The sequence below is a fragment of the Nyctereutes procyonoides genome, unplaced genomic scaffold (assembly GCF_905146905.1).
Source record: "Nyctereutes procyonoides isolate TBG_1078 unplaced genomic scaffold, NYPRO_anot_genome, whole genome shotgun sequence".
NCBI classification, from domain to species: Eukaryota; Metazoa; Chordata; class Mammalia; order Carnivora; family Canidae; genus Nyctereutes; species Nyctereutes procyonoides.
The window spans coordinates 4,094,320-4,103,064 of NW_026575043.1; positions in this window are offsets into that span (position 1 = coordinate 4,094,320).

Consider the following 8,745-nt stretch of genomic DNA (forward strand, 5'->3'; position numbering starts at 1 on the left):
ACTCAATGCAGGGAGCCCCATGTGGGACTCGATCCCAGGTCTCCAGGATCCTGGGTTGAAGGCGGTGCTAAACCACTGAGCCACCTGGGCTGCCCAGATTTTGCTTTTAGATGTAGTAATGCCAAGCTGGCCATTAGACGGGGCTCCCCAACTCAAATGTTAGGGTGAGGAGAGCTTCGCTTTGAGATACTCATTTGCATACTCTGATCTTAGTTCTGTGCAGAAAATCCATTTTCTCCCCTGTGCACACACATACACACATGCACAGGTGCACACACACACGTTAGGTATGCAGAACTTTTAGTGCTCCTATCAATCATCTGTTTTCTGTACTGCCAGCACAGCAAATGCCTGGCTCTAAATACAGGTATGATAGTTGTTTTAAATGACCAGATAATAGTAGCCCATAGCTTTGACAGATTCACTTTCGAGGGTTCACCCTCATGAACATATGATCTCTGTACCCAAGCAGTGAATAGTCTAGCTTCCAATGGAAGAAACAGATGTGTAAACAAATCACTGTGATAAAAAGAGATAAGTGTGATAGAACATGTCTGCACAAAATGCTGGCTGCATGGAGGAAGAGACAGCAAGTCTGAGCCAGAGTTGGAGAGGGAGAGGGAGGAAACACCAGAGAGCTTGTTGGATGGAAGCGTAGCCTGCAAGTCCAGGGCCAGGCTGATGAGATTTGAATCCTGGTTCTTCCTGGGCAAGTTTGCCTGTGTTCTCCCCTGTCAAATGGCATATGACAGTAACTCTGACCTAACAGGGTTTTGGGGGAGAATTAGATGGATTACCTACATAAAATGCTTCCACTCAGCACATGGTAGGTCCCATTATTATTGCTATTATTTCCCAACGTGGCCTTGAATGATGGGTTCAACAGCCAGCGATGGGGCAGATGGTTATTGCTGGGAGGAGAAGCGGTGTGAATGAAGGCATGCTTCGGGAGGCTGGGATGCAGGGCTCTGGACTGAGTGTCAGAATAAGACTGGGAAGGAGCTGGATCAGATGCTGGGAGACCTCGGATGCTTCTGGAGGGCCTGCTACAGTCTCCTGCCATCAGTTCTCAGGCTTGAGATGCTGTGCACAGAATAAGTCAGGGGATCTCTAACCTATATACACTGGAAAACTTGTTGGGATCCCATTTCATAGGTGGCATGGATAAAATAGGATCAGTAAGAACATCCAGTGAGAAGAACATCCAGATATGTCTCCCTGCAGAAGACAATGTGGGAAGGGCCAGGAAATCATTGAATGAAAATCCTCTGAGCCTGGGACAGGGGTGGGGTGGTTAGTTAGCCATCTTAAGACGTGTTAGGCTTGCAGGTAACTTGGAATGATAGGATTTGGTCCAAGTTGTGGAAGGTTTAGAAAGGAAATTTTGGAAAGATATGGGAGTAAGCTTACAAACCGTGTAGAGCCACCTTAAGAGGCAGGGGCTTGCCCTGTGAGGCAGCAGAGGTGCATCACAGAAACTCCTGAGCACTGACTAATTCCGTGCTGATGTGGGTGGGCCCACTGCTCACTATACCTGTGTGATGTCCCGGCTAAACCCATCCTGTTTCTCCAGTTGCAGTGTGAACACCCTCTGGCCAGCTTCCCTCCCCAGCTGTGGGCATACATTTTCACACTGGAAATTTCAGGAGCAGGGAGGAGAGACTAGCTCTCCACAAGCAGGCAGGTTGAGACCAAGGCTCTAGGGCCATCCTGGCTGCCATTCCACTGACATCTGCCCCCTCAGGCTGTTCCCTGTCAGTACATACGGCCTGAGCTCTCTCCAAAGATCATTCCTCTGCTTTCCTACAATCCCTCCCAAGGGCACAGGGATGGTCCTCACAAGCACCTGCTCTTAGATACCCTGGGCAGGACAGGAAAGCCGGGAGATGCTGAATTGCTTTTTCAGAATCAGCCTCTCCTCTCTCCTCTTGGTTTCCTTTAGGTCTTTGTGGGGAACAGAGCTGCTTTTTTTTTTTTTATAAATTAATTTTTATTGGTGTTCAATTTACCAACATAAAGAATAACACCCAGTGCTCATCCCGTCAAGTGTCCCCTCAGTGCCCGTCACCCATTCACCCCCACCCCCCGCCCTCCTCCCCTTCCACCACCCCTAGTTCGTTTCCCAGAGTTAGGAGTCTTTATGTTCTGTCTCCCTTTCTGATATTTCCCACACATTTCTTCTCCCTTCCCTTATATTCCCTTTCACTATTATTCATATTCCCCAAATGAATGAGAACATACACTGTTTGTCCTTCTCCGATTGACTTACTTCACTCAGCATAATACCCTCCAGTTCCATCCACGTTGAAGCAAATGGTGGGTATTTGTCGTTTCTAATGGCTGAGTAATATTCCATTGTATACATAAACCACATCTTCTTTATCCATTCATCTTTCGATGGACACCGAGGCTCCTTCCACAGTTGGGCTATTGTGGACATGGCTGCTAGAAACATCGGGGTGCAGGTGTCCCGGCGTTTCATTGCATCTGAATCTTTGGGGTAAATCCCTAACAGTGCAATTGCTGGGTCGTAGGGCAGGTCTATTTTTAACTCTTTGAGGAACCTCCACACAGTTTTCCAGAGTGGCTGCACCAGTTCACATTCCCACCAACAGTGTAAGAGGGTTCCCTTTTCTCCGCATCCTCTCCAACATTTGTTGTTTCCTGCCTTGTTAATTTTCCCCATTCTCACTGGTGTGAGGTGGTATCTCATTGTGGTTTTGATTTGTATTTCCCTGATGGCAAGTGATGCAGAGCATTTTCTCATGTGCATGTTGGCCATGTCTATGTCTTCCTCTGTGAGATTTCTCTTCATGTCCTTTGCCCATTTCATGATTGGATTGTTTGTTTCTTTGGTGTTGAGTTTAATAAGTTCTTTATAGATTTTGGAAACTAGCCCTTTATCTGATATGTTATTTGCAAATATCTTCTCCCATTCTGTAGGTTGTCTTTGAGTTTTGTTGACTGTATCCTTTGCTGTGCAAAAGCTTCTTATCTTGATGAAGTCCCAATAGTTCATTTTTGCTTTTGTTTCTTTTGCTTTCGTGGATGTATCTTGCAAGAAGTTACTGTGGCCGAGTTCAAAAAGGGTGTTGCCTGTGTTCTCCTCTAGGATTTTGATGGAATCTTGTCTCACATTTAGATCTTTCATCCATTTTGAGTTTATCTTTGTGTATGGTGCAAGAGAGTGGTCTAGTTTCATTCTTCTGCATGTGGATGTCCAATTTTCCCAGCACCATTTATTGAAGAGACTGTCTTTCTTCCAGTGGATAGTCTTTCCTCCTTTATCGAATATTAGTTGACCATAAAGTTCAGGGTCCACTTCTGGGTTCTCTATTCTGTTCCATTGATCTATGTGTCTGTTTTTGTGCCAGTACCACACTGTCTTGATGACCACAGCTTTGTAGTACAACCTGAAATCTGGCATTGTGATGCCCCCAGATATGGTTTTCTTTTTTAAAATTCCCCTGGCTATTCGGGTCTTTTCTGATTCCACACAAATCTTAAAATAATTTGTTCTAAGTCTCTGAAGAAAGTCCATGGTATTTTGATAGGGATTGCATTAAATGTGTAAATTGCCCTGGGTAACATTGACATTTTCACAATATTAATTCTGCCAATCCATGAGCATGGAATATTTTTCCATCTCTTTGTGTCTTCCTCAATTTCTTTCAGAAGTGTTCTATAGTTTTTAGGGTATAGATCCTTTACCTCTTTGGTTAGGTTTATTCCTAGGTATCTTATGCTTTTGGGTGCAATTGTAAATGGGATTGACTCCTTAATTTCTCTTTCTTCAGTCTCATTGTTAGTGTATAGGAATGCCATTGATTTCTGGGCATTGATTTTGTATCCTGCCACGCTACCAAATTGCTGTATGAGTTCTAGCAATCTTGGAGTGGAGGCTTTTGGGTTTTCTTTTCTTTTTTATTTATTTATGATAGTCAGAGAGAGAGAGAGAGAGAGAGAGAGAGAGAGAAAGAGAGGCAGAGACACAGGCAGAGGGAGAAGCAGGCTCCATGCACCGGGAGCCCGATGTGGGATTTGATCCTGGGTCTCCAGGATCGCGCCCTGGGCCAAAGGCAGGCGCCAAACCGCTGCGCCACCCAGGGATCCCGCTTTTGGGTTTTCTATGTAGAGTATCATGTCATCGGCGAAGAGGGAGAGTTTGACTTCTTCTTTGCCAATTTGAATGCCTTTAATGTCTTTTTGTTGTCTGATTGCTGAGGCTAGGACTTCCAATACTATGTTGAATAGCAGTGGTGAGAGTGGACATCCCTGTCTTGTTCCTGATCTTAGGGGAAAGGCTCCCAGTGCTTCCCCATTGAGAATGATATTTGCTGTGGGCTTTTCGTAGATGGCTTTTAAGATGTCGAGGAAAGTTCCCTCTATCCCTACACTCTGAAGAGTTTTGATCAGGAATGGATGCTGTATTTTGTCAAATGCTTTCTCTGCATCTAATGAGAGGATCATATGGTTCTTGGTTTTTCTCTTGCTGATATGATGAATCACATTGATTGTTTTACGAGTGTTGAACCAGCCTTGTGTCCCGGGGATAAATCCTACTTGGTCATGGTGAATAATTTTCTTAATGTGTTGTTGGATCCTATTGGCTAGTATCTTGTTGAGAATTTTTGCATCCATGTTCATCAGGGATATTGGTCTGTAATTCTCCTTTTTGGTGGGGTCTTTGTCTGGTTTTGGAATTAAGGTGATGCTGGCCTCATAGAATGAATTTGGAAGTACTCCATCTCTTTCTATCTTTCCAAACAGCTTTAGTAGAATAGGTATGATTTCTTCTTTAAACGTTTGATAGAATTCCCCTGGGAAGCCATCTGGCCCTGGACTCTTGTGTCTTGGGAGGTTTTTGATGACTGTCTTCAATTTCCTCCCTGGTTATTGGCCTGTTCAGGTTTTCTATTTCTTCCTGTTCCAGTTTTGGTAGTTTGTGGCTTTCCAGGAATGCGTCCATTTCTTCTAGATTGCCTAATTTATTGGCGTAGAGCTGTTCATAATATGTTTTTAAAATCGTTTGTATTTCCTTGGTGTTGGTAGTGATCTCTCCTTTCTCATTCATGATTTTATTAATTTGAGTCTTCTCTCTCTTCTTTTTAATAAGGTTGGCTAATGGTTTATCTATCTTATTAATTCTTTCAAAGAACCAACTCCTGGTTCTATTGATCTGTTCCACAGTTCTTCTGGTCTCAATTTCGTTGAGTTCTGCTCGAATTTTAATTAACTCTCTTCTTCTGCTGGGCGTCGGGTCGATTTGCTGCTTCTTCTCTAGCTCCTTTATGTGTAAGGTTAGCTTTTGTATTTGAGTTCTTTCCAGTTTTTGAATGGATGCTTGTATTGCGATGTATTTCCCCCTCAGGACTGCTTTTGCTGCATCCCAAAGATTTTGAACGGTTGTATCTTCATTCTCATTAGTTTCCATAAATCTTTTTAATTCTTCCTTAATTTCCTGGTTGACCCTTTTATCTTTTAGCAGGATGGTCCTTAACCTCCACGTGTTTGATGTCCTTCCAAACTTCTTGTTGTGATTTAGTTCTAATTTCAAGGCATTATGGTCTGAGAATATGCAGGGGACGATCCCAATCTTTTGGTATCGGTTCAGACCCGATTTGTGACCCAGTATGTGGTCTATTCTGGAGAAAGTTCCATGTGCACTTGAGAAGAATGTGTATTCAGTTGAGTTTGGATGTAAAGTTCTGTAGATATCTGTGAAATCTATCTGGTCCAGTGTATCATTTAAAGCTCTCGTTTCTTTGGAGATGTTGTGCTTAGAAGACCTATCGAGGGTAGAAAGAGCTAGATTGAAGTCACCAAGTATAAGTGTATTATTATCTAAGTATTTCTTCACTTTGGTTAATAATTGGTTTAAGTATTTGGCAGCTCCCACATTCGGGGCATATATATTGAGGATTGTTAAGTCCTCTTGCTGGATAGATCCTTTAAGTATGAGATAGTGTCCCTCTTCATCTCTCACTACAGTCTTTGGGGTAAATTTTAGTTTATCTGATATAAGGATGGCTACCCCTGCTTTCTTTTGAGAACCATTTGAATGGTATATGGTTCTCCAACCTTTTATTTTCAGGTTGTAGGTGTCCTTCTGTCTAAAATGAGTCTCTTAGCAGCAAATAGATGGGTCCTGCTTTTTTATCCAGTCTGAAACCCTGCGCCTTTTGATGGGGTCATTGAGCCCGTTCACGTTCAGAGTTACTATTGACAGATATGAGTTTAGTGTCATCATGATATCTATTCAGTCCTTGTTTTTGTGGATTGTTCCACTGAACTTCTTCTTAAAGGGGAATTTTAAGAGTCCCCCTTAAAATTTCTTGCAGAGCTGGTTTGGAGGTCACATATTCTTTCAGTTCCTGCCTGTCTTGGAAGCTCTTTATCTCTCCTTCCATTTTGAATGAGAGCCTTGCTGGATAAAGTATTCTTGGTTGCATGTTCTTCTCATTTAGGACCCTGAATATATCCTGCCAGCCCTTTCTGGCCTGCCACGTCTCTGTGGAGAGGTCTGCTGTTACCCTAATATTCCTCCCCATGAAAGTCAGGGACTTCTTGTCTCTTGCTGCTTTAAGGATCTTCTCTTTATCTTTGGAATTTGCAAGCTTCACTATTAAATGTCGAGGTGTTGAACGGTTTTTATTGATTTTAGGGGGGATCTCTCTATTTCCTGGATCTGAATGCCTGTTTCCCTTCCCAGATTGGGAAAGTTTTCAGCTAGGATTTGTTCAAATACATATTCTGGCCCTCTGGCCCTTTCGGCGCCCTCGGGAACCCCAATTAAACGTAGGTTTTTCTTCCTTAGGCTGTCATTTATTTCCCTTAATCTGTCTTCATGGTCTTTTAATTGTCTCTTTTTTTCCTCAGTTTCCCTCTTTGCCATTAACTTGTCTTCTATGTCACTCACTCATTCTTCCACCTCGTTAACCCTCGTCGTTAGGACTTCTAGTTTGGATTGCATCTCATTCAATTGATTTTTAATTTCTGCCTGATTGGATCTAAATTCTGCAGTCATGAAGTCTCGTGAGTCCTTAATGCTTTTTTCTAGAGCCACCAGTAGCTGTATAATAGTGCTTCTGAATTGGCTTTCTGACATTGAATTGTAATCCAGATTTTGTAACTCTGTGGGAGAGAGGGCTGTTTCTGATTCTTTCTTTTGAGGTGAGGTTTTCCTTATAGTCATTTTGCTCAATGCAGAGTGGCCAAAAACAAGTTGTATTGGGAAAAGGAGAAAAAGAGAGAGAAGAAAGAAAAGAGAAAAAGAAAAAAGAAAAAGAAGGAAAAAAGGGAAAAAAAGAAGAAAAAGAGAAAGAAAAAGAAAGAAAGGTGAAAGAAAAAAAGGGGGTGGGGGAAGCAATCAGAAATCAAAAAGAAAACAAACAAACAAACAAAAAAAAAAACAAAAAACACGGGGGAGTATCTTCTGAATCTGTAGACTTTAAGTCCCTTGACTTCCCCTGGAACTGGTCCGTCCAGCTGGTCTTCTGGGGGAGGGGCCTGTTGTGCTGATTTTCAGGTGTTAGCACTTGGGGGAGCTGCTCTGCCCCTGCCTGCTGCAGGGCTCAGCGGGGGTTGTTTACCCCGTGAGGCCCCAGGAGTAACAGCCCCAGTGCTAGGGGCAGCTCTGGAGCCCTTGATTCAGCCCCCGCAGGAACTACGGGGCTCTCCGTCTGCAGGGCCTGGAGGCTCCGGGGCGGGTCGCTGATCTGCTCAGCTCGGGGCAGGAGCGTCCTCGCTGTCCTGGGCCCTCCCGGCCTCTGCCTGTCCCGGGGGAGGCCGGATCCTGGGCTGTGTCCCGGCGCCCTGTGCTCCGGGGCCTGCGCTGTTGGATTCGCGCTCCCGCCCCGCAGCCCCCTCCGCGGAGCCGCCGCCCGAGCCCCTCCGAGCTGCTCCGGTCCCCGCCGTGCGCGCTGCAGCCCTTAGGGAGCTCGGCGCACTCCCCGGGGCGCAGGTGTCTGTTAGTGTCCCCGGAGCCCGAGGGCATCCCCGCCCTCCTGGGTCCTGCTCCAACTCCCTGCGAGCCCCTTTCCCCCGGGAAGGTTGGTGCAGCTCCTGCTCCTCCGGGACGGGGCTCTCCTGTCCTGGGGACACTCGCCCCGGCCTCAGCCCGGCTCCTCGCGGGGCCCCTCCCCCTTGGAGGCCTTTTGTTTCTTTATTTCTTTTTCCCCGTCTTCCTACCTGATAGAAGCGCGAACTCTTCTCACTGTAGCGTTCCAGCTGGTCTCTCTTTACATCTCAGGCCGAATTCGTAGATTTTCAGGATGATTTGAAGGTTATCTAGGTAATTTGGTGGGGACAGGTGATTTGGGGACCCTACTCTTCCAGCGTCTTGCCCCTCCCTCTCCAGAGCTGCTTTTTAATGGCTGTTATCATGCCTGTACCTAAAGGTCCCCAAGCCCTGCCACCATTATTTGTTCATTGTGGAGGCTTGGCAAAGCCAAGTCTCCCCTGCCAAGTTTCACTGGTGCATGAGGCAGAAGCAAGCATGGAAAGCTTCACGTGATGTTGCCTTGAACAGATGCTAGGGACTTACATAAGGCTCCAAAGGATAAATTTAAAATGCTATTTCCACAGCAAGGTGAGAACGTGAGGAAACGGGGACAATTTCTCCCCAATCTGGCCCATGATCCTTGTTGCAGGTGCCCACCTGCCCTGGGTTTCCTGCTGGACCATGCATAGCAAACAGTGTGCAGCCAGAGCACCAACTGTTTGCTTGGTTCTTCCAGGGAAACA